The sequence below is a fragment of the Pan paniscus genome, chromosome 3 (genome assembly GCF_029289425.2).
Source record: "Pan paniscus chromosome 3, NHGRI_mPanPan1-v2.0_pri, whole genome shotgun sequence".
In the NCBI taxonomy this organism is placed as follows: domain Eukaryota; kingdom Metazoa; phylum Chordata; class Mammalia; order Primates; family Hominidae; genus Pan; species Pan paniscus.
This window is the reverse complement of record NC_073252.2, coordinates 61,595,127-61,622,409: the sequence shown is the minus strand read 5'-3', so window position 1 is coordinate 61,622,409 and position 27,283 is coordinate 61,595,127. Positions and strand designations below refer to the sequence as shown.

General features: G+C 35.5%; 2 pseudogenes; both read right to left on the bottom strand.

Moving 5' to 3' along the window:
- LOC100983151 (UDP-glucuronosyltransferase 2B15-like) overlaps positions 1–27,283 on the bottom strand; it is a 230,293-nt pseudogene that overhangs the window by 587 nt on the left and 202,423 nt on the right.
- On the bottom strand, positions 21,013–22,169 carry LOC100983838 (MICOS complex subunit MIC26-like; annotated as a pseudogene).

Below are 27,283 nucleotides of genomic sequence, written 5' to 3'. Positions count from 1 at the left end.
TGAAAGTGATATGTAGGGCAGGGCAACAGGGAGTTGAGTGGGCATGCTGGAATCAGAGGAAGGACAGGCCACACTTTATCATGAAATATATTATCATTTCATAATAAAGTTGTCAAGTATTTTCTCATAGAAAATGCAGTCTCTCATAATAAAAGAGGTGTTGTTATTTTTCAGAGGCAGTAGGGGAGATAGGTGTAAGACTGCAGAACAAAGGACAGTGTGACAATCCAGGAAGTTATCAAAAAATCCTCTGTGATATGTAACTGCGTTTGAAATAAGGTACTTTGATTCCGGCCATAAAGAATGTGACTCTGGGTTAAAAAGTGCCATCCCAGGCTGAGCACAGTGGCTGATTTCTGGAATCCCAGTGTTTGGGAGTCTGAGCCTAGAAGATCGCTTGAGGCCTGGAGTTCAAGACCAGCCTGGGCAACATAGTGAGACCCTGTTACTACAAAAAAATTAGCCAGGCATGGTGGTGTGCACCTGTAGTCCCAGCCACTGGGGAGGCTGAGAAAGGAGGCTCACTACAGTGATCTATGATTGTACTACTATGCTTCAGCCTGGGCTACAGAGCAAGACCTTATCTCAGGAAACAACAACAACAACCCCTTAAAGTATATCTTTTCCTCTCTAAAACTAGAAAATAAATATGAAGAAGTTAATTTTATTTTTAAATTTTTTATTAATAAGTGTTTAATAAATTATTTCCTGTTTAACTATTATCACTCTGGCTGTTACTCATGTTTTCTGTATTTTCTTTTTTCATGTCTTATGAAGACATTCATTCTGTGGGATCCACCTATGCCACTGAGTATTGGATCCTAAGGTATTTGGTTTCCTTCCAAAAATACCTTATTGACAATACCTTATAGCATGCGGGAATTCTAAAGAGATTAAGAGATCGCATAGTTAAACGCCTTTCATATGACAGACAAGGAAATGAGGACAAGACAGGGTGAGTAATGAGAACTGTTAAAACATTGATGTAAATAGGAATACTCACATTTCTCGTACTTACTTTTATATTCAATTAAGGTATGAAATGAACCTTGATGTTTCACATATAGTGTCTTAAACAAATGAGATTATCAATGACAAATTTAAATATTTAAGAAAGAGTTAAACATCATTATAATTGTAATGCAAAGAATTGTAGCAAATTTCTAATGAGCTTTACTTGTTTTTGTTTTATGTACCTATTTTTTATATTAGCTCTCATTTTCCAACTTAATATAACCTCTTAATTTTTTTGAGTTGTGCTGGAGGGCATTGACTTATATTATTTGTTCTATACATTATTTTATTAAAGTTTTAAATATTTTAACTTACAGAAAAGCATGTCTATGAAATCATCTGCTTGTGAGAAATAAAATAAATCTGATTTTTAAAAAGTGTAACTTCTTTTAGATGACAAAGTGTTAAACACGGCTTCCAAGAAAAATCTGAAGTGGTAATTTAGAATATAAATTTCGAGTATCATCATGATTGCTGAGTTTGAAAATCCTTCAAATGTTTAATCAAAAGACCAATCTTAATTCAAAAGTTACTACTTTTGTAATAACTGTTAAAAAAAATTCAAAATTGTGATGATGCTTAATTTTGTTGAACTGACAGTTAACACTTTGATGATGTACTACAAAGCATTAACGTCAGTGATTAATATGATTTCATATAGCCAAGTCATTTCCATGCCCAGGCCCAAAATAAGGTACTGATTTTGGAATTCCCAAGATCCTTATAAACTGAAGTACCATAGACAATTTTTTAAACTTTTACTTGGTATATGAGTGTTAGAGTTAATTCAAATTTTCAGCAAAAATTAGTATAGGTAATTAGAAGGCAATAGCAGACAGAAAATTTAAAAAGTAGCTCACAAATACCTAAAGACCAGAGGAGTACTCTATACACTAGAAAATACATTACTAATATATTTTTTGAAGTTGAGGGCATCTGAACCTCTTCCTATGGTATGCTTGCTTCCACTTTACTGCTTCTTATATTCCCTTCTTCCTCCATTAGGAGAAGGCGTTTATTGGAAGCAGAATCTTTGTGAGGTCACATTTTATAATACACAGGGTTCACCTTAAGGGCAGGATTCCATCTTCACCCTTTCTCTTACTTCTTCCTGCTTGAAACATTGGCAAGCTCAGGTTCACCAATTCAGGCTGGTTTTTTCTTTCTCTAAGTCTGCCTGGGTTGGTTGGTACCTAGACTCAAAGTTAGTGAGCCCTGAACTTTTTTTCTCTGCATACTCCCTGAACAGCACACTGAATAGCTCTGTTCCAACATTTTGGTGATGTAAAAGAGGCAGGGATAACATGGCAAGCTTAAACTGTGATGTAATTCAGAGGCTTTTAAATGCAAGCTTAGGGTTATTTTGCTAGTACAGGGGCTCATTAAATTTAACTGTTTTCTAATAACATCTGTAGCATTTCCAGTGTCCTCAGGAATGCTGCGAGGAAAAGGAGGAAATAGAAGGGCAGAATTTGGTGATTTCTCTGTCCCTACCTGTAACACAAGTATAATATCAACTGTATAATATCCTATACCTGTAAAGATTTTTATTTCTAATCACAATGTTAATGCCAAAGTTATCGATGAAAAACAGTTATCTTAGCATGTGCCAAATATATATATATGTATATATAAACCATATATATGTTTTTAAGTGCTTTCTGAGATAAATTAGAGTTATCCAACAGTCTACCTTTTACAGAGGTGATTTCTACAATCAGACACTTTAATAGACTCATTCAGTAGCTGTCCTCAATTAAGGAACTTCATCTAACATTTTGTGGGATCTGGGAAAGTGCTGATGCAATCACTCTGACCTGTTCTTCTTTCATGTTTCTAATCACTGATCCCACAGAAAACACCACCAACACCATTTTTCTGCAGAGCTGAGGACCACATCTTCCATTTCCTTTGAAGAAAGAATTTTCTCCATCACAAAAGAGTAAGACCACAGCAAACGCTATAGAAAGGATTGATACAAATAACTTAGAAGATAAATTTTATATTACCAGGAATTAATAGAGCTTGGCTATTTTTAAAATGACTTAATCACTCAATTTCTTTGGAAGGAGATGTGTAATCTGAAATAGATGGCCTCTATTAGGCATATTATGTAAATGTTTGTATGTGTGTGTGTAAGAAAGAAACGAAATAGAGCTACTATATAATAGTCAGGGAGAGATAATGTTAGACAATAATGTACTCAGATGCTTAATTTATGTTACTAATTACTAATATAGATTCCTGAAAGGAGGCATCACAGCTAGTTCTAAATTCAGTTTTAATTCTATCTTGTTATACTTTTACCAAATCACCTGTGTTTATTCTATGTAAGTTTTCTGGAGAATACTTTTAATTGGGAGTCATTTGGCTTTACTTGTCTGACTACAAGCAGTGTGGAAAAGTTACTTATGGTTTTGTCATCTCTATGATCTTTTATAACTCACCTTAAAAATTGCAGGAGTTTCTTAAACATTTCCCCTAAAATACCTCTTAAAAGCTGGAGGTTAAGAGTTGCTGACAGTTAGAAGTCTGGTATTCTGGCTTGCAATTTCTGTGAAATAGTCCTAAGAGTTCTGCTTATATCCAGAACAATACTTGTATAATACATATTAGAGTGAGCCCTATTTCTGGGCTTCTTTAACTTTTGCACTGAAATCGTACTGTAAAATTGATATCCTTGTAGAATGTGCTGTTTGTAACTGGCAGTGTGGGACCCTCATCATTACCTACCTCATGGGGGTGATGAAAGGATGAATGCATTAACTTGGTAAAGCACTAAACTTGTACATAGCAACTTAAATTTGCATTTATTTTAATTATTATTAAGTGAAGAGAAAAATTTCCACAATGATTCTAGTTCTTACTTTCATTACCTAATATATTTTTTAAATATAATATGTTTCAAATACAAATGATAAAAATACGAGCATATGCTACTTCAAAAGTAGGAATTAACTTTATGGTATAAACCGAGGGCTGGTAAATTGAGGCCTTTGGGCCAAATCTGACCAACCACGTGTTTTTTTTAATAATTGAGGTAAAATCACATACAATAAAATTTCATTTTATTTGTTATAAATAGTATTATTAATAACCCTTTTAAAGTGAATAATTCAGTAGCACTTAATACATACACAGTGTTGTGCAACTGTCACTACAATCTAGAATCAAAGAATTTTCATCCCCCTAAAAGAATAGACACATTAGACAGTTACTTCCCATTCAACCATCCCCCAGCCTGGTAACCTGGCATTATGTGTTAAAATCATTCTACTTGCTATTAGAAAATCAAAACAGAAACAAACAAAAAACCATACAGCAATATACCTTTAACAAAGTGGGGTTTTTTCCTTAATTTTCACATATGCTTAATTATCATTTTATGATACGTGAAAATGTACTTTTAGCTCCCTGATTGCTTTTTGCTACAATATATGCAGACGGTAGAGATATTTTACAAGAAAATCTTGTACCAGTCACTTTCCAAATGGTATCATGGCATGGGAAGTCCCATGGACCAGCTCCCAAGTAAAACAGGAGTAACTAGTGATTTTTTTTTTTTTTAAATAATTTGCGGTCTCTAAGAATTGTCCTAAGGACATACAACAAATAAAGAAATATGTGCTGAAGAAACTCCACTATTTCTTGGTGAAATTAAACCACAACATGCTCATTTGTCCACCTCCTAATTCATGGTAACAGAAACTCCATCATTCCAGAGAGGTATAAAAAATACCACAGGGCTCCCACTTTTGAAGCTCCCAGTTGAGGACTATGGTATCTTGTTGGGAGGCAACGTTGCCCTGAATTTTTCATGCACATACCCAAGTATGTGTTACAGAGGCTAAATTCCAGGCAAGTGTGGCTAAGAAGGATCTCCCATATTCCATCCAGCCACTGTCATAACACAGACGTTCTATTCATGAACACTGAGTACCAAATAGTCACTATCCCAGTTGGAGATTCCATGAGAGGAGAGGAAAACTGAGAATAAAGGCCAAAGTAGAAGTGCACCACTGTCCGTGTCCCCAGTCCTATAGTCAAGGTCAAGACACTCTGCACAGGGGAGAGTCAGGCCATAAACACAGAGCCACAAATGTTTTCCCAAAGGAACTTACTTTATTTGAAACAGTGTGAAAATTGTAATCCTAAGAGTGCTCTGAAAACACGGAGGCTTTCTGGTAAATAATTAAGAGGAAGCTGTTAGCTTCAGAACACATAAATGCTAAACCACAGGCAAACTAATTTATTAGAGGAAACCAAAGATACAGATTGAAAAAAATCTTCCTGGGGTCTGAGCAATGATCAAATACTGACCTCAAAAACTATCACTGCAAAAGAATCACTGAATTTTATTGGATCAGACTGTGGAACAATTTATACTCTCAGGCCATTATCAAAAGTAATAGAGCACTCAATCAGCAACTTGTGAAGGCTAACAGCAGGGTTCAGCAGTAAAAGAGGCAGTCAAAGAATGTCCTCCTGCAACCACCATTATTACAGGACATGTGAGCATACCAAGGCTGCACCCTTGCATAGCAATATCAAGCTTAACACTGCAAAGGAAAGAGGCTTCGCTAAAATAGTCCATCTAGTCATCAGCCACAGATTAAAATACACAGAAAGAGGATATCTAATATCTACAGTTGCTACAATCTATTATCAAACATGTAGAGTTTTTAACACAAATTTAAATGACATGCTGAAAAGAAATCAGGAGAGTATGATTCCCACATGAGGCAAAAGCAGGCAACAGAACCTGCCTGTTTAAGAGACAAGGTGTTGGATTTAATAGGCAAAAACTTCAAAATAATCATTACAAATACGTTCAGAGACCTAAAAGAAGTAATACTAAAGAGGAAAAGCAGGTATAGTAACAATGCAGTATCCAATAGAAGATATATGGAAAGTGATAGTAATTATATTTTTTAAAAAGAAGCAAATGGAAATATTGGAGTTGAAAACTGCAAAAACTGGAATTAAAAAAAATTTACAGGAACTCAACAATAGATATGAGATAGCAGAAGACAAAGCCAGCCAACTTGAAGGTAGGTCAGTAGACATTGTGTAACCCAAAGAACAGAAGATAGAAAATAAAGAAAAACGAAGACAGTCTTACAGAATTTTGCAACAATCTTAAGCACATCAACATACACAAAGTGAAAGTAATAGAAAAGGAAGAAAAAGAAGAGAAGGGAACAGAAAAAAACTTACAAAAATAGTGCCTAAAGACTCTTCAAATATGATGAGACATTAATTTACAAAGGCCAGAAATACAACAAATTTCAAGCAAGATAAACACAGAGATCCAATCACAGAAACATCATAGAGAAAGACTGAGGGTAAAGACAGAAAATGGCAAAGAAACAAGAGAGAAACAGCTCATGACATTCAAGGGCACTCCAAAATCATGAATAGCTGACTTATCATCAGAAACTATAGAACCCATAAGGCACTAGCATGTCATATTCAAACTAATGAAAGAAAAAATTCAACCTAGAACTTTATCTACCACAAAACTATTTTCCAAAACTGAAGGAAATAAAAAATAAAAAAAAAATACATTCCCAAGCCAACAAAAACAGACAACTTGTTGCTAGCAAACCTGTCTTACAAGAAACACTAAAAGAAGCTCTTCAGATTGAAACCAATTAAGCAAGCCTAATCCACACAATAAAGCAAGGAGCACCAATAAAGGTCATTATACAATTATAAAAGATAGTATAAATCTACATTTCTTCTCCTTTTTTCTTTGAACAAATTTCAGAAGGAAGTATATAGAGCATGTATACATACAGTTATATCGTTGGGCATATCACCTATAAATATACATGTCTGTCAATAACAGCACAAAAGAGATGATTGGGAACAAAGCTTTGTTAGAGTAAGAAATGGCAACAAATAGCAACCTGAATCCACAGGAATGAATAATGAGAACCAATAATATTCTGACTTATCTTCAGATTGTATAAATCTTTCACCTTTCACTAAAGAGAACCAATAATGGTAAATAATATGATTAGTATAATCAAAGATAAAAATATAAACTTGCTCTCCAAATTGTTTCCATTTCTAAAAAGACATACAATTATATAGTGTCATAAAAACAATGTAATGTTGTGTTGGTAACATACATAAACGCAATATCTATAACAATAATACCACATGTAACACAAAGAAATGATAAATGCTTAAGGGGATAGATATCCCATTTAATTTAATGTGATAATTATACATTGTATGCCTGTATCAAAATATCTCATATACCCCATAAATATATATACCTACTATTTACCCATAAAAGTAATACTAATATCACAAAAATGGGAAGAGACTGGGACTATATGTGAATAATGTCTCTACAGAGGACAGAGATTTAAGTCAGTATAAATCTGAAGTTGATTCTGATAATTTACCATATATATCTGGTAAGCCCTAGAGCAATCACTAAGGAAATAACGATGAAAAATAGTAAAATGGAACATGTTCACTTAGTGCAAAGAAATATATATTTAAAAAGGAGAAAAAATTAAATGTGTGTATATATACGACAACAGTAAACAGCAAACGTAAATTTAATCATAATAAAAACACCACATGTAAATGGATTTAAAAAATCTAGTCAAAAGGCATATATTACAGACCATATTTTCTTTAAATCCAACCATATGCTACATAATAGGACACACTAGAAATTCACATATACAAATAGGTTAATATAAAAGGATGGAAGGAGATATACAAGGAAACAGCAAACATAATAAAGCTGAGGTGGCTATACTTATTTCAGGCAGGTAGACTTCTAACCAAAAATGTTAGTAGAGGTGAAGAAGGACATTTTATAATTGTTACAGTATAAATCCATCAGGAACACATAACAATAATAAGTATATATGCATCTATTAACAGAGTTCAAAATACAGGAGGAAAAACCATACAGAAATGGAGAAACAGACAATCCAAATAATAATAGTTTGCAAATCTGTAGTAATCAAGAAAGTGTGGTACAGGCATCAACAGAACTGATTTTTAAATCCAGAAGAATTATTGGAAGAATATGGGTTTGAACTGTGCAGGTCCACTTACACACAGTTTTCCTTTCACATCTACTACCCCTGAGACATCAAGACTAACCCCTTCCTCCTCATCATCCTCAGCCAACTCAACACAAAAATGATAATAAAGATCTTTATTATGATTTACTTCCACTTAATAAATAGTAAATATTTTTTCATTTTTATAATTGTGTTAGTCTGTTGTCATACTGCTAATAAAGACATATCCAAGACTGTGTAATTATAAAGAAAAGGAGGCTTAATGGACTCACAGTTCCACATGGCTGGGGAAGCCTCACAATCATGGTGAAAGGTGAAGGAGAAGCAAAGGCATGTTTTACATGGCAGCAGGCAAAACAGCATGTGCAGGGGAACTGCCCTTTATAAAACCATCAAATCTCATGAGACCTATTCACTATCATGAGAGCAACACAGGAAAAACCCACCTCCATGATTCAGTTACCTCCCACTGAATCCCTTCCACAACACATGGGGATTATGGATGCTGTAATTCAAGATGAGATTTGGATGGGGACACAGCCAAACCATATCTTTCTGCCCCTGGCCCCTCCCAAATCTCATATCCTCACATTTCAAAACCAATCATGCCTTCCCAACAGTCCCCCAAAGTCTTAACTAATTCCAGCATTAACTCAAAAGTCCAAGTCCAAAGTCTAATCTGAGACAAGGCAAGTCCCTTCCATTTATTAGCCCATAAAATCAAAAGCAAGTTAGTTACTTCCTAGATACAATGGGGGTACAGGCATTGGGTAAATACACCCATTCTAAATGGGAAAAAATGGCCAAAATGAAGGGGCTATAGGCCCCATGCAAGTCTGAAATCCAGTGGGGCAGTCAAATCTTAAAGCTCCAAGACGATCTTCTTTGACTCCATGTCTCACATCCAGGTCATGCTGATGCGAGAGGTGGGTTCCTATGGTCTTGGGCAAGTCTGCTGCTGTGGCTTTGTGGGGTACAGCCCCCTTCCCTGCTGCTTTCACAGCACCACTAGGCAGTGCCCCAGTGGGGACTCTGTGTGGGGGATCCCATCCTATTTCTGGTACCAATTTACTGTATTAGTCCATTCTCATGCTGCTAATAAAGACATACCAAGACTGGGTCATTTATAAAGAAAAAGTGTTTTAATGGACTCACAGATCCACATGGTTGGGGAGGCCTCACCATCATGGTGGAAGATGAAGGAGAAGCAAAAGCACATCTTCCATGGCAGCAGACAAGACAGTATGTGCAGGGGAACTGCCCTTTATAAAAGCATCAGATCTTGTGAGACTTACCATCACAAGAACAGCACAGGAAAAACCCACCCCCATGATTCAATTACCTCCTGCTGGGTCCCTCCCACAACATGTGGGGATTATGGGAGCTACAATTCAAGATGAGATTTGAGTGGGAACACAGTCAAGACATATCAATAATTTTCTTAATAACATTTTTCTCTAGTTTATTATAAGAATACAGTAATAACATATAACATAAAAAATATATTTTAACCAAATTTTTATGTTATTGGAAAGGCTTCTGGTCAACATCAGGCTATTAGTTATGTTTTAGGGAGTCAAAGTTATATGCAAATTATTGACTTCCTGGGAGATCAGTGCCCTTAAGCCCCACATTGTTCAAGGATCAACTGTACAGCCATATATTATGGTCAATTAATTTTTGACAAGAATGTCAGAACTATACAATAAAGAAAGTACGGCCTCTTTAAAAAAGTTGGTGGGAAAACAGATTTGCCCCATCAAAAGAATGAAATTGGATCCCTTTCTTCAAACCATATACAATAATTAATTGAAAATAAATAAAAACCTACATATAAGAGCTATAACTATAAAACTTTAAATATAAAAAAAGATAAATATTTGTAACATTTAATTTGGCAATGGTTTCTTAGATATGACACCAAAAGGAGAAACAATCAAATTAAAATGAACAAATTGGACTTCATAAAAATTAAAACTTATGTGCATCAAAGAATACCATCAAGAAAGTGAAATGACGAGCCACAAAATTGGAGAATATATTTACAAACCATATATCTGATAAGTTACTTTTATCAAGAAAATGTAAAGAAAGCTTAACATTCAAGAAGAAAACAACACAATGAAGAAGTGGGTTGAATTATTACTTTAGGTTTGAAAGTTATGGAAAAATGCTGTTGTGGCCAAAGAAATATAATCAGTGGAGCAATTTAAAGACACTACTGAATGAACTTGTCTGGATAGTTCATGAGGATAGTTCATGAGGTTCTGACACCTTCGTATTTCATTACCCTTGATCTCGATAAACTATTATTAAATTTGAAATTTTTTCTACATCTTATACTAGAGTTGAACTGGAATTTTTTTTTTTTTTTACAAAATGAGTCAGGAAATGGGTGTATAATTTGCCAAAAGACACATATTGAGCATATTTTCCATTACTGCAAAAATGTTCTGGGGCGGAAATTCTGATTACTTTGAAAAGTTCTATAGAGATGTAGTTCTGAACAACAAACTTATGACAAAACTACAAAAATCAAAGTTTGACATTACTATGGTTTAAATGTGTTCCCTTCAAAATTCAAAATGTTGAATTTCCATTTCAAAATTCAAATGTTGCCAATGTGACAGTATTGAGGTAGACCTTTTAAGAGGAGATTAGGCCATGAGGGTTTCTCCCTTGTGAATGGGACTAGGTGCCCTTATAACAGAACTTGACAGTGACAGTTTGCCCCTTTTTGCCTTTATGTTTTTATACCTTAAGCAGAGACCAGAGAGACCCTCACCAGACAATGAATCTACTAGCCCCTTGATCTCGAACTTTCCAGCCTCCAGTACTGTGTGAAGCAAATTTCGGTTCTTTATAAATTATCCACTCTCAGGTATTTGTTATAGCAGTGCAAATGGACTAAGACAATGTCCTTCTTGGAGATGCCAGTGGTCCCTGTGGTGAGTTGCTGTCTGAGATACTTGAAATGTCCTTTGTGTATAGTCTCTGCTTCTCTCTTGGCTATACATTGAAAAAATATAGGTGAGGACTTTGATTCCTTCCTTCCTATATATCTGTTGTTATATCTGAATTAAGTGGTAGAATGAAATTTATGGAGAAGGTAAAAATATGATATATGTGCTTTATTTTGACTTTTGGTTCCAAACGTTTTATGAAAAGAAATGAGATCAGTTTTACAGAGAAGTATTAGGTATGCTGTTTTTATATAGTAGCATAAACATTCAACTTTCTTTGTGCATTTGAAGGTGAGCTTATATGAATATAAAATCAAAGAAAGTTTTCTTTTTTCTTTTTTTTTTGAGACAGAGTCTCGCTCTGTCGCCCAGGCTGGAGTAAAGTGGCGCGATCTCAGCTCACTGCAAGCTCCGCCTCCCAGGTTCACGCCATTCTCCTGCCTCAACCTCCCAAGTAGCTGGGACTACAGGCGCCCGCCACCACGCCCGGCTAATTTTTTTTGTATTTTTAGTAGAGATGGGGTTTCACTGTGTTAGCCAGGATGGTCTCGATCTCCTGACGTTGTGATCCACTGACCTTTGCCTCCCAAAGTGCTGGGATTACAGGCGTGAGCCACTGCGCCCGGCCAAAAATCAAAGACAGTTTTCTTTTATAGGTAAATAAGGAAATGAAAATATAAAATGATCTATCAATCTGATAAATACTCTGAAGGGGCTTACATTATAGGGTCAGTTAGAACCCTGTGGCCATCACTCATACAAGACACTCTAAGAAATCATAACTCTGAAAATTGAAGCACCTAGGATTTCTTTCGGAAATTACAGATTCATTTAATTATATTTTAGTTTTATCTCTAAATGAACATAGATGCATATATTGACTTGCAAACATATTTCTAGCACAACTGTCTATATAGTAATAAGAAAATTGTTTTCTCTTTCCCTACTTAGAAATAATAAATATCACACACACAACACATAGAAGTATACAGACAGACAAAAAAGATCTAGTAATTGTAAGATTTATCATTTGCCAGTTTGTAAGTTTCTCTTTAAAGAATGCAGTTTCTAGGACCTAATAAGCAGGCACAGCTGGAAGACAAACAGATCCCCCAAAATTAAGGGTCCTATTTTTATACTAAAACCTGGATCCCCAAAAGAGGGAATCAGTCCATCTCCCATAAGAGTCTTATCTCTCAGTGTGGGGCGATGACATTTCCATGTCTTCTAGGTGGCCAAGAGCATGCTTCTCTGATTTAAACGTGCAAAAAGCCATGTATTCTCAGATAACAGCTATTTCCTTTTCCCAAAAGGGTATTTCCTACCTAGTTATAAAACACCAAAGCTCTCTCATAATGTGAAGTAATTTCTGATACCCTCAAAAGTCAAAACTGTCAAATAACGCAATGTAAAGAGAACAAAGCCTTAAATTTTGAAAGGAATCTATCCACTTCTAATTCCTGGGGTTTCATGAGGAAAAAACAGATTATCTCCAAAAGAGGGTCTTTGATTCCTCCTCCATTTTTCCCAAGGAGTCCCAGGCTATTAGAACTGGAATAAGCTGACTTTTAGTCCTTTTAAATCTCTGATTACCAGATGTTAGCCATGCCAAATCACCAATATTTCTGGCTTTTAAATTTTACCAAAAGTAACCTCCCAGGTGCTCAGAGAAAAAAAATTCAAGATGGGTCATGGAGGGAAAGAGAATTAATGAATAGTAAAGGTCACACAGATAGCAACCCAGAAAGTACTCATTCCCTAAGCCAGGAATTGAACCCTGAACCCAGGCCACCGCTATGAAAAGACAAAGCCTTAGGTGCTGACTACAGCATTGGATGGTTTCCATTGTCCTTCCCAGAAGGAGCCTATACCAACCAATTTTGAGCTTGCAATGGCTTTTAATTGCACAAGATAGTTTTTAGGGCTAACTGTGACATGAACCCCAAAATTACTGTTCCCTGGAAGGCGGAGACGAAGAGAAAGTATCGCCATGTGGCTACAAAGTCAAGCTCCCAAGGACATTTTCAACATGTGGTCTCTGGGCAAGATGAAGTGGCAGACTGTTGCCCAGAGTAACAGAAAAAATAAAAAAAAGAAAGGGAGAAAAACATTGGCTATGGCAGGGTGGGGAAGGTGAGGCACTCAGGGAGGCCAAAGACCCACCCAGAGCAGTGTCACTGAATCGAAAGTTCAGGCAGCCTCTTGTCAGTAGGGAAGAGATCTTTTCCAGCAGTCCCATCAGCTCTGAATTTTCCACTTTTAGGGAGAAAAACCTCCCCATGTCGTTTGATCCTGCACATGCCTAATCCTGTCACCCATAGCAATCAGCAAAGAGTACAATACAGATTAATCCAAACAGAATAGTGGTTAACATACCATAGTGCCAAACCTGTTCTTAGCCAAGAGGGACTTTACCGAGAGAGAGGCCTCTAAATCTCTAAATCTTAGGAAGGACTCTAACCTTCCTAACTTGGGCCTCAAACCCAAGTTCGGTCAAACATCCTTGCCTTTTATTAAGCGGGGTCTTTAACCCTTTCTGTCTTAGGAGAAACTCTAACAACCCTAAGTTGGGCCTCTAACCCAGTCGCATCCTCTACCTGGGTAAATGCACCCCATTTATTCAAAGTCGGCCAATCAGTGCTGCAGTCTATTTCCTTTGAGTTGGGGGGTCTCCTCAGTATGGTATCTTCATGGTTTGCCAGAAAGGGGTCCTAACCCAGACCCCAAGAGAAAGTTCTTGGCTCTCACGCAAGAAAGAATTTGGGGCGAGTGCATAGAGTAAGTGAAAACAAATGTATTATGAAAGTAAGGGAATAAAGAATGGCTACTCCATAGGAGGAGCACCCCTAAACTCTTTTTTTCTTTTCAACTTTTATTTTAGGTTCAAGCTTTACATGCTCAGGTTTGTTACATGGGTAAACTGTGTGTTGCGGTGGTTTGGTGTACAGATAATTTTGTCACTCGGATAATGGGCATAGTACCCAATAGATCGGTTTTTGATCCTCACCCTCCTCCCGCCTTCCACCCTCAAATAGGCCGCAGTGTCTATTGTTCCCTTCTTTGTGCCCATGTGTATTCAATATTTAGTTCCCACTTATAAGTGAGAACATGCAGTATTTGATTTTTGCTTCTGCGTTAATTTGCTTAGGATAATGGCCTTTAGCTCCATCCATGCTGCTGCAAAGGATGTGATCTCATTCTTTTTTATGGCTGCATAGTATTCCATAGTGTATATTTACTGCATTTTCTTTATCCAGTACACCACTGATGGGCATCTAGGTTGATTCTACGTCTTTGCTGTTGTGAATAGTGCTGCGATGAACATACATGTGCATGTGTCTTTACAGTTTACTAATTATATTTCTTTGGGTATGTGCCCAGTGAGATTGCTGGGTTGAATGGTAGTTCTATTTTCAGTTCTTTGAGAAATCTTCAGAATGCTTTCCACAGTGGCTGAAATGATTTACATTCCCACCACAGTGTATAAGCGCTCCCTTTTCTCTGCAATCTCCCCAGCATCTCTTATTTTTTGACTTTTTATAATAGCCATTCTGACTGGTGTGAGATGGTCTCTTATTATGGTTTTGATTTGCATTTTCATAATGATTAGTGATACTGAGCATTTTTATGTGCTTCTTGGCCACATATATTTCTTCTTTTGAGAAGTGTGTGTTCATGTCCTTTGCCCATTTTGTAAGCGAGTTGTTTTTTGTTAATTTGTTTAAGGTCCTTATAGATTCTGGATACTAAACCTTTGTCAGATGCTTAGTTTGCAAATATTTTCTTCCATTCTGTTGGTTGTCTGTTTACTCTGCTGATAGTTTCTTTTGCTGTGCAGAAGCTGTTTGGTTTAATTTGGTCCCATTGTCAATTTTTGTTTTTGTTGCAATTGCTTTTGGAGTCTTTGTCTTGAAGTCTTTCCCAGGGCCTACGTCCATAATGGTATTTCCTAGGTTTTCTTCAAGAGTTTTAATTTTAGGTTTTACACTTAAGTCTTTAATCCATCTTGAGTCAATTTTTGTATATGGTGAAAGGTAGGTGTCCAGTTTTAATCTTCTACATACAACTAGCCAGTTATCCCAGCACTGTTTTTGTCAGTGTTGCCAAAACTTAGATAGTTTTAGGTGTGCAGCTTTATTTCTATTTGGGCTTTTTTTGGTTCCAAATGAATATTAGAATTTTTTTTCTAATTCTGTAAAAAATGTCATTGGTGCTTTGATAGGAATAGCATTGAATCTGTAAATTGCTTTGGGCAATACGACCATTTTAACAATATTATTTTTTCCTATCCATGAGCATAGAATGTTTTTCCATTTGTTTGTGACACATCTAATTGGAAAAACATCTTGTTTCCTGAACTGCAACACTTAATATTTTATTAATGACAATACTGCCCCAAATGATATATAAATTCAATGCAATCCTTATAAAAACCACAGCTGACTTCATAGCGTAAATTGACAAGATGATCCTAAAATTTATATTAGATATTTAAGGGACCTAAAAATAGCAAAACACTCTTAAAAAGAACAAAGTTGGGGGACTTGTACTTCCTGATTTTGAAGCCAACTGCAAATCTACAGTAATAAAGAAAATGTGGCATAGGCATACAGATAGATGTATAGATTGATGGAATAGATTTTAGAATCCTGAAATATACCATATGTTAATGGTCAACTGATATTTGACAAGAGCGCCAAAACAGTTCAATAGGGAAAGAGCCTAGTAAACAAATGTTGTTTGTGTTGACAATTAATAACACGTGTTGTCAAGGATGTGGAGGAATTGGAATCCTCATACATTGCTAATGAGACTGGAAAATGGTATGGCCACTTTGGAAAACAGTCTAGTAATTCTTCGAAAGTTAAACATAAAGCTAATATGTAACTCAGCAATTCCATCTCTAGGTATATACCCAAGAGAAATGAAAACATGTCTACACAAAACTTGTACATGAACATTAATAAATAACATTATTCATGATAGCCAAAAACTGGAAAAAACTCAAATGTCTATTAACTGATGAATAATAAACAAAATGTGGTATATCCATAGTACATAACATTATTTGGAAATAAACATGAATGAAATCTTGATACTTTAACATGAATGAGTCTTTAAAATATTATGAAAAGTGAAAGCCAACCACAAAAGACCACGTATTGTATGATTTCATTAGTATGAAATATCGAGAAAAGGAAAACCCATAGAGAGATAGTACATTAGTGTGTGGTTGCCTAGAACTCTGGATATGCAGAAATTGCATAGGGTGGGGGTTGACAGCTAATGGTAAAGTACTTCTTTTTGGGAGATGAACCTGTTCTAAAATTATTTTCTGATTTTACAAGTCTGTTAATATACAATGAGACATTCAATTGTACACTGATATGGTTTGACTATGTCCCCACCCAAATCTCACCTTGAATTGTAATAATCCTCATATTTCAAGGGTGGGGCCAGGTGGAGATAACTGAATCATGTGGGTCGTTTCCTCCATACTGTTCTTGTGGTAGTGAATAAGTCACATGAGATCTGATGATTTTATAAATGGGAGTTCCCCTGCACAAGCTCTCCGTCTTGCCTGTCACCATGGTTGTGAGGCCTCCCCAGCCATGTGGAACTGTGAGTCAATTAAACCTCTTTCCTTTGTAAACTACCCAGTCTTGGATATGTCTTTACTAGCAGCATGGGAACAGACTAATATATACACATTAGATTGGTGAATTGCATAGTATGTGAATTATACGTCAAAAAGTCATGACTAAAGTGTTTTTATAAAAATAACTCTAAAAAATGCTGATTCATCCATATAATTATTTTATCTCTAGTTCTGTGTCAAGGAGACTGAAGACAAAAGAGCCTCTCTATTGCCACTACTTTTGGCAGTATACTAAAATATATTACATAAATGCGACGACTTGTTCATGCAAGATCATTGATCTTAGCTAGATGAAAGCACTTGAAAACATAAAAGAGACATTAAATACATTTATGTAAACACAGGGTCATCTACCTTTTGTTTTTCTATTTGCCATTGACATGTTCAGACTACTTATATAATGTATTTACTTCGAGGTGTGAGAGTTATATTTTAACTTCCGGATTGATTTATCCTTGCATAAAAACAAAACATAAGAATGGCAGAGGGAACAACAATTTTAAAAAAGGCATTGTGTTTTATCAAGATGGCTATGAAATGGACTTCAGTCCTTCTGTTGATACAGCTGAGCTATTACTCTAGCTCTGGGAGTTGTGGAAATGTGCTGCTGTGGCCCACGGAATATAGTCATTGGATGAACATAAAGACAATCCTGGATAAACTTATGCAGAGAAGTCATGAGGTGACTGTTCTAACATTGTCAGCTTCCATTCTTGTTGATCCCAACATAACATCTGTTACTAAATTTGAGGTTTATTCTACATCTGTAATTAAAGATGATTTTGCAGGTTTTTTTTCACACAACAGATTACTAAATGGATACATGATCTTCCAAAACATATATTTTGAACATATTTTTCACTAATGCAAGAATATTCTTTGGGAATATTCTGGTTATGCTGAGAAGTTCTTTAAAGATGTAGTTTTGAACAAGAAACTTATGACAAACCTACAAGAATCAAGGTCTGATATCGTTCATGCAAATGCCATTGGTCCCTTTGGAGAGCTGCTGGCTGAGCTATTAAAAATATCCTTTGTGTACAGTCTCCACTTCTCTCCTGGCTACACATTTGAGAAATACAGTGGAGGATTTCTATTTCCACCTTCCTATGGAGCTGTTGTTCTGTCAGAATTAAGTGGCTCGATGACATTCATGGAGACAGTAAGAAATATTATATATGTGCTTTATTTTGACTTTTGGTTCCAAACATTTGATATGAAGAAGTGAGACCAGTTTTACAGTGAAGTTCTAGGTAAGTCATGTTTTTAATTGGTGGTTATTGAGTCCTAACTTTCCCTGTGCCTTTAGAGGTGAGTTTGCATGAGTATAAAATCAGAGGAGTGTGTTTTTTGTAAATGAAATGATGAAGTGAAAATATAAGATGATCAATCAATCTCACAAATACTATGGAAAGCCTGACATTAGTAAGTTAGAACTCTGGGGCCATCAGTTTTACAGGATGCTCCAGTAAGTCATAATCCTGCAAACTGAACCACTGAGGATTTCTCTAAGCAATTATATATCCATCTTACAATGCTTTTATTTTGTCCTTAAAATAGTCATTAGAAATTTCAATAAATGTCTTGATGAGAGTAGACATGTAGATTACATATACATTTCTACAACTATTTATGTAGCATTAGGACATTGTTTCCCTTATGTAGCTTAGTTTCCTAATTTAAAAAATTAAAACATTTTTCCATATTACTATTACTATGAGGATTTCTTCATATTTGAGTGAATAGTGTCTGTCCCAGATGCAAAAAGCTATATAATTTGAGGTCTCTCAGACTTCCACATTCCTTCAACAACTGCTTACAAGTCATATATTTTAAGGCCTAAAATCTTGTTGAAGAGTGAACATGTAATTATTAGTTTATATTTTTAAAACTATATCTTTCCATTAAAGAAAATATGAATCTAAATAAGGCTGAGCACAAATCACTATTTTAATAATTTGTAAAAATTTTCCAGCTGTTACTTTCAATATCAATATTATTAATAAACTAAAATTATTAGTCACCTATTATGAATCAAATACAGTAGTAGCTACTAGAAACCCCAAAACCTTACAATTCATTTGGAGGATCAAAGATTAAGGAAATAAATTGCTTCTAAATTGTAGAAACTAGACTGAGTGCTCTCGAAAAACATGGCTATGGCTATGGTAGAATTAAGTGATGGTGGATTTCAAAGAGTTTTTAAATTTCTAATGGTTACTTTTGTATTTTAGAGAGAAAACAAATCTATGTTTAATTCTACAGTGACTCGTTTTAATAATCATTCATGATTGTGTATATAACAATGTGACATTAGAGTCTACCCACTTTACTTACGTATGTATGAACAACATCTATAAAATATATAAATTATGTATAAATATGCACATTTATTTTTGTTTTAGCAAGACATAAACAATTTTGGCTACATTATTTCAAATAATTTTAGAAAATTACCTGGCATATTCACATGACAATTTTATTTCTTTTGCCTTCCCCCCCCTTCAGGAAAATGCACTACAATTATCTGAGATAATGGGAAAAGCTGAAATGTGGCTCATTCGAAACTACTGGTATTTGGAATTTCCTCGCCCACTCTTACCTAATTTTGAATTTGTTGTAAGACTCTACTGCAAACCTGTCAAACCCCTGCCTAAGGTAAACTTATTCCTAGTTGTTTTATTCTTTTTGTTTTGCATTTTCAGGGGGAATGACTGTATTCTTCGTTCAGAGTGTTTGTCTCATGGTGAGACAGATATGGCAAGTGAGGAAAGTGACCTGCCAATTAGAAACTGATATATTTCTTTTCTGTACCATCACAAGTATGTTAATTTCATTACCATTACAGAATAACCTGAGATACCTGGGAGACTTTGAGAGTACAGTCAGTTAACTGAAGGTGTTATTATTCAACACATAAGAATCAATTATTCATTTAAAGAATATAGTGACTAAAATATACCAGAAGTGCCAGATTTGCAAAGAAATGAAGTAGACATAGCTTCTGCCCCCTATACATCTTATCTTCTGTTGTGAAAGATAAAATATAAGCAAGTAATAAAAATTGGGTGAAAAGTGTCATCTTAAGGAAAGACCACAGTGCTAACAAAGCATTTAGAGGAGATTACAGACAGTATCTCCGCATCATTAACAATTAAGGTGAGCCCTAAACAAGGTGGAGGGACAGGTGAAGGGATGAGAGGGAGAGGAAGAAACATAAAGAAAAGCAGATAGAGAAGTAAGGACAGTTCCCAAAGACCTTAAGTTTAGTTCTGCAGGAAGAGGCTGAGTAATGAAGCAGATGATGCTGGTGAGGTAGTATAGAGCCAGATAATTATAGGAGTTTGAACATATGTTAAGGGGATGGGGAAGACAGTGAAAAGAGTTAAACAAAAAAGGGATATTATCAGATTTCCTTTTTAAAAAAAATCTCAAGGTTTAGTCACTGGGTTGACTATAGAGGGGCAAGACTATAGAAAGGGGAATCACTCTAAAGGGAAATTTTGTAAGAATGTTCTTACAAGAGTTCAGGCAACAGGTGACAGAAAACTAGATTAGAATGTTCATAGAGGCAAGACGCAATGGCTTACATCTATAATTCCAGCACTTTGGGAGGTGGAGGCAGGAGGCGGGCTTGAGCCCAGGAGTTCGAGACCATCATGGGCAAAAAAGTGAGCCCTTGTTTCTAGAGAAAAAATGTTTAAAAGTTAGCTGGGTATGGTGGCACATGCCTGTCGTCCTAGCTACACAGGAGGCTGTGGCAGGAGAATCACTTCAGCCCACGAGATCAAGGCTGCAGTGAGCTGTAATCATGCCACTGTATCCTAGCCTGGGCAACAGATGGAGACCCTGTCTTAATAAAAAAAAAAAAAGGTTTATAGAGATGACTATGCCTACTCATACAATAATAGGCCAACCTCATATTGTGTTCTGTGTGTGGAAAAAATAGTTAACATAGATAAAACACTTGAAATATCTCTGGTACATAGTGATCCAGAGTAATATTGAATCTTGCCATTATTGCTGTTTTGTTTATATTACTAATACTATTAACTAATTTGTGTCAGACACTTTAGATATTATTCCTCATTTTATAGAAACTGGTCTTCTAATAGATTAACATTGTATTCTCAACCAAAGTCCTAGAGAACAGATATCCTGTGGATTGCTTTAAAAGTCAATGTATGGATCAGATGAGCAAGTGGAAATGCTAAAATTGTATTGGAAAGGTTGAGACTTTTCACCTGTATTTTAGCTTAAAAGAAACACCATTCCTCAAAAATATAAGTATATGACTTCAACTATATTTGCAGACAGAACTAACATTTACTTTTTTTCTTTTTTTAACTTGGGTTTTAATTATATACGTATTTTTTCCTGAAGAAGAAAGCCATTTTAATACATTCAATACTGACTTATCCTCCATTTTTCTGTAGAAATAGTGATTTATTGTATGGAGTTTCCAGTGTTTACCTCTAACTGATTAAAATAGGTAGAGCAGGGAGTTTTCTACTTAGTTCCAGGTGAATTCTTCATATTTCCTGGCTTTTAAAAGTTCTCCTTCCACAAATCTTCTATCACTATATATCCGTGTAAACCCCAGTCATATAATCTCTCCCCACTGACCTTGGCAAACACGATGGCTTGTTGTGGATAACAGATGGAGGCAGCTAATCCCATGAAACCAGGTGGACACACTAGCTTCTTTATTTTTGAACCTCTAGCCAAAAAGAGTCCATTAAGGCCAGCAAAACCAATAACACCAAGTCTTGGAAAAAATCCAGGAGGTGCATTTTAGAGATACTCATAGCTGTCTAACCCCCACTGAACCAAACTTTGCATCTTAGGCTTAGTTTGGGAGTACGTTTCCTGACACAAATTTCTATGTGGCTCACAATAGCGTCGGAACTGTGAGATGCCTACTTCAAGCTGGCTCCTTGACTCTTCCACACACTTCGATTGATCCTCGGGAACTGAGTACAGTGAAAGCTCATCAGCCTTCATGGGATTTTGGGGAGGTGAGTCCTTTTTTGGTGCTGCATAGACTTTGAAGGTGAACAAGTGTAGGCTGGTTGGCCTCACGGACCTCCGAATTACCTTGAACATGTCGCTGTCCGCGGTGGCTCTGGCAGGATTTATTTTCTTTTATTCCAGTTTTATTCCACTATTTCTTTTTTTAAAATTTCTTTTATTCCAGTATTTCTTTTTTAAACCTATTCTTACTTAAGATCCCAAACTTTTACATATTAGAGGATACAATGGTGGTTTACCTTATGAGAGGAAGTGTTTTCTGCCTTATGCCCAGACTAATAGTACACCTCAGTAAAGCTCATTTTGGGAACATGTGTCTTGCTATATCATAGCTGCTTGATAGAGAAGCATAGAAAAATGTACCGTGCATGTATAATAAAGACCAAATAATTTCTACCACTTGTGTCAGTTCTGTCAGTATATAGGATGATATTCCTTATGAAGGAACACAAGTCAACGTATTCTAACTTAATATCATACTTTTAAGATATAAGCAGAAAGGAAGCATTCTTTATGTACTATATGATCTAAGATATTATTTTTGTCTGTGTTCTTATTGGCAGCAATATAAAAGCGAGATCTTATTCAAGTGTTAAGACTCAATGTCCATTTTGACTGCAAATTGTTTAGGCTGTATATGGTAACTTTCACAAGGTAAAATAGCTGAGGTAGGTTTGGTAGAATTTCTAACAAATTAACTCCTATTCTTGAAAGATTTCTTCATGCATATAAAGGGAAAGTGATAATGTTGGCAAGGAGGATAAAAGAGGAGGAGGAGAAGGAAGGCACAGAGAAAGGTAATAGCAGTATAATGGCAATCATCAGCAATATTAGCTATTGTTACCAAGTTGGAGAAAGCAAGATTTGAATAGATGTCAGGAAGCTTGTCCTTTTATTCTTTGTTTTTGATGTTATAGATTGTTATACAGTATCTCATATTGTTGCTTATTGGTGTGACAAGAGCTGCTAAAATCTACTTAATAAAAGTCCCTCATACAATTTCATTAACCACAGTCCTCATCTTGTACATTAAATCTCTAAACTTGCTCATTCTACATATTTGCTAATTTGTATGCTTTGACCTACATCTTCCCATTTCCTCTCACTGCCCACCACCCCTGCTGGTGGCAACCACTGTTTTGTTCTCTGTGTATCTGAGATCTTTTTAAAAACACATATTCCACGTGTAAGGGAAATCATGCAATATTTTTGTTTCTATCTCTGGCTTATTTATCTTAGCATGAAGTCCTCTCTGTCCATCTGTGTGGTGGCAAGTGTTAACATTTCCATCTTTTTAAGGCTGAATAATATTACACACACACACACACACACACACACACACACATCTCACATTTTTTAATCCACTCATCAGTCAATGGACACAAGTTGTTTCCATATCTTTGCTATTGTGATTACTGTTGCAGTGAACATGGGAGTGCAGCTATCTTTACAAAGTGGTGATTTTCATTTTTTGTTTTATACCCATAAGAGAGATTCCTGGGTCATATGGTAGTTCTATTTTTAATTTCTTTAGGAAACTCCATACAGTTTTTCATAATGATTGCACCATTCTGCACTCTTACCAATAGTGAACTAGGGTTCACTATTTTCTCCACACGCTCACCAGCATTTTTTGTCTCTTGTCTTTTTGATAACAGCTATTCTTACGGATGTGAGATGATATCTCATAGTGGTTTCATTTGTATTTCTCTGATGATTAGTGATGTTGAGCAATTTTTAATATGCCTATTGGCTATTTTTGTTTTCTTTAGAGAAATTTCTGGTCAGGTCCTTTGCCCATTTTTTAATAGGGTTATTAATTTTTTTTGGTATTGAGTTGTAAGAGTTCTTTATAAATTTGGGGTATTAACCCCTTATCAGATATGTAATTTGCAAATATTTTTCCCAGTCTGTAGGCTGTGTTTTTATTTTGTTGATTGTTTCCTTTGCTGTGAAGAAGCATTTAAATTTGATGTAATCCCACTTACATATTTTGCTTTTGTAATCTGAACTATTAGTATGATATCCAGAAAATCACTGCCAAGGCCAATGTTGAAGAGATTTTCCCTTATGTTTTCTTCTAGGAGTTTTATGACTTCAGGTCTTACATTTAGGTGTTTTATTCATTTTGAGCTGATTTTTGTTGTGTATCTCACATGTATAGTGTGAGATAAGAGTTCATTTTCATTCTTTTGCAGGTGGAAATACAGTTTTCCCAGCACCATTTATTGGAGACAATACTTTCCCCTTTGCGTCCACTTGGTGCCTTGGTCAAAATTTAGGTGACCATGTATGTTTGCATTTATTTCTTTGCTCTCTATTCTCTTCCATTAGTCCATGTTTCTGTTTTTTACCAGTGTAATTCTGTTTATTATACCTTCGTAACATAACTTTAAATCAGGAAGTATGATGCCCCCAACTTTATCTTTCTCAGTATTTCTTTAGCTCTTCAGTTTGTGTGTGTGTGTCTGTCTGTGTGTGTATGTGTGGTTCCATACAAATTTTAGAATTTTTGTTTCTATTTCTGTAAAAAATGCCATTAAACTTTCGGTACAGATAGTGTTGAATCCATGTATTGCACTGTGTGGCATGGACATTTAAAAAATATTAATCCCATCAATAAATAAGAGATATCATTCCATTTATTTGTGTCTTCAATTTCTTTGATCTGTATTTCATAGTTTTCCTTGTACAAATCTTTTACCTTCTTGGTTAAATGTGTTCTTCTGTTTTTGTGTGTGCTATTATAAATGGGATTGTTTTCTTGATTCCTTTTTTAGTTAGGTGATTATTTGTCTATAGAAATGTTACTTTTGTTTCTATGTTGATTTGGTATCCTGCAACTTTTCTGATTTACTCCAACAGTGTTTTTTAAGCATCTTTAAGGGTTTTCAACATATAGGATCATATCATCTGCAAATAGGGATAGTTTTACCTCTGATTTAGATGCCTTTTATTTCTTTTACTTATTTAATTGCTCTTGCTAATCTTTCAAGTACAATGTTGAATAGAAGTGATTAGAGTGAGAATCCTCCCCTTATACCAGATCTTACTGGAAAAACTTTCAGTCGCTCCCCACTGATGTAATATTATCTGTGTGTGTTTTTTATAAATGACTTTTACTATTTTGAGAAACTTTACTTCTATACTTGAAAGTCTTTATTGGGAAAGATGCAGAACTTTGTTAACTTCTTTTCCTGCATCATTTGAAAGGAACATGTGGTTTTTAACATTCTCATAATTCACATGTCACATTGATTTGTATATGATAAACCAGGCTTGCATGCCAGGGTTAAATCTCACTTGTCATGATGTACGTTCTTTTTGATGTGTTGTTTAGTTGTTTGCTAATATTTTATTAAAGATTAGTGTATCAATGTTCATTAGAAATATTGCCCTATAGCTATCTTTTCTTAGAGTGTCTTTGTCTGCCTTCGATATGAAAGTGATTCTGATGCCATGAAATGTTTGGAAGTATCTCCTCTATTTCTATTTTTTGACCTAGCTTAAGAAGTATTGATAGATTCTTTTATGAACGTTTGGTACAATTTGGCCATGAAACCTTCTGGTCCTGTGCTATTCTTGGTTGGAAGGTTTTTAATGACTTCTTCAACTGATTTGTTGGATTGGTTCAAGTTTTCTACTTCTTCCTGACTCAATCTTGGTAGGTTATATTTTTCCAGGAATTTATCTATTTTTTTCTAGATTATCCAATTTGTCGCATATATTTATAATAGGCCTTATAATACTTTACTTGTGAGGCATCTGGTGTAATGTCTCCATTTTCATGTTTGGTTTTATTTATTTGGGTCTTTCCTCTTTTTGTCATAGTCTAGCTAGTATTTTGCTGATCTTATTTTTTCAAAGATTACTTTTTTGCTTTTTTCTGTGTTTTTGTTCTCTATTTTACTGATTTGTATTATTTTCCTCCTTTTGCTAACTTTGGCTTTAGTTCTTTTTCTAGCTTTTTGAGGCATAATGTGGTATGTGCACTAGAAAAGAAATGTATATTCTGCTGCTCTTGGATGGAAAGTTCTATATGTCTGTTAGGTCCATTTGGTCAAACCCAGTATTTGCTTAATTTTCTGTTTAGTTGAGCTATTCAGTGTTTAAGGCGGGGTACTAAGATCACCAACTATTATTGTATTGCTATCTATTTTTTTTTCCTTCACGTATTTTTTTTTTTTTGAGATGGAGTCTCACTCTGTTGCCCCAGCTGGAGTGCAATGGTGTGATTTCAGTTCACTGCAACCTCCGCCTCCCAGGTTTAAGAGATTCTCCTGTCTCAGCCTCCCGAGTAGTTGGAGCTGCAGTTGCCCACCACCACACCCAGCTAATTTTTGTGTTTTTAGTAAAGATGGGGTTTTGCCATGTTGGTCAGGCTGGTCTCAAACTCCTCACCTCAGGTGATCTGCCCACCTCAGCCTCCCAAAGTGTTGGGATTACAGGTGTGAGCTATCGCGCCCAGCCAATACTGTATTTAGGTGCTTTGTTGTTGGGTGCATATATAATTCTTATGTCATCTTGATGAATTGGCCGCTTTATCATTAATGACCATCTTTGTTTTTGTAACAGCTTTTACCTTGAAGTTTCTTTTATCTAATGTATATTACGCCATCCCTGCTCTTTTTTGGTTACTATTTGTATGGATTTTCCTATTCTTATACTTCCAACTTTTGTGTGTTCTGGAAGCTGAAGTGGGTCTCTTTTAGGCAGCTCATAGTTACATTGTTTTTTAATCCATTCAACCACTCTTTATTGGATAATGTAATTCATTTAAAATCAAGGTTATTATTGATAGGTAAGGACCTATTTTGCCATTTTAAAATTTTCTAGTTGTTTTGTAGATTCTTTGTTCATTTCTTCCTCTCTTGTTGTTTACCTTTGTGATATGGTAATTTTCTGTAGTGCTAATAAGCTTTGTCCTTTATCATTGTTGTTTATCTGTTGTAATTTTTTGGTTTGTGGTTACCATGGGCTTACATAAAACGTTACAGTTGTAATACACTATTTTAAGCTGGTAACAACACAGATCGTATAGAATTATTCTAGATTTTTACCCTCTTCCCAACAATTTATATTTTTGTTGCCTTAACTTTTTTTTTTTGAGACGGACTCTTGCTTTGTCGCCCAGGCTGGAAAGCAATGGCACAATCTTGGCTCACTGCAACATCTGCCTCCCGGGTTCAGGCGATTCTCCTGCCTCAGCCTCATGAGTACCTGGGATTACAGGCATGTGCCACCATGCCCCACTAATTTTTGTGTTTTTAGTAGAGGAGGGGTGTCACTATGTTGGCGAGGATGGTCTTGAATGCCTGACCTCAGGTGATCCACCCATCTTGGCCTCCCAAAGTGTTGGGATTACAGGTGTGAGCCACTGCACCCAGTCTTACATTTTTTTATATTATATATTCCTTAGCTTTTCAGAGCTATTATTTTTGACTGTCTTTCAAATCTCCAGTATGAAGGTTACAAATGAAAATATTTAATAGTCAATAGTCTGTGTTTAAGACATAGTCAGTAGTATTTAAGATACATTTATTTATTAGTATTTAAGA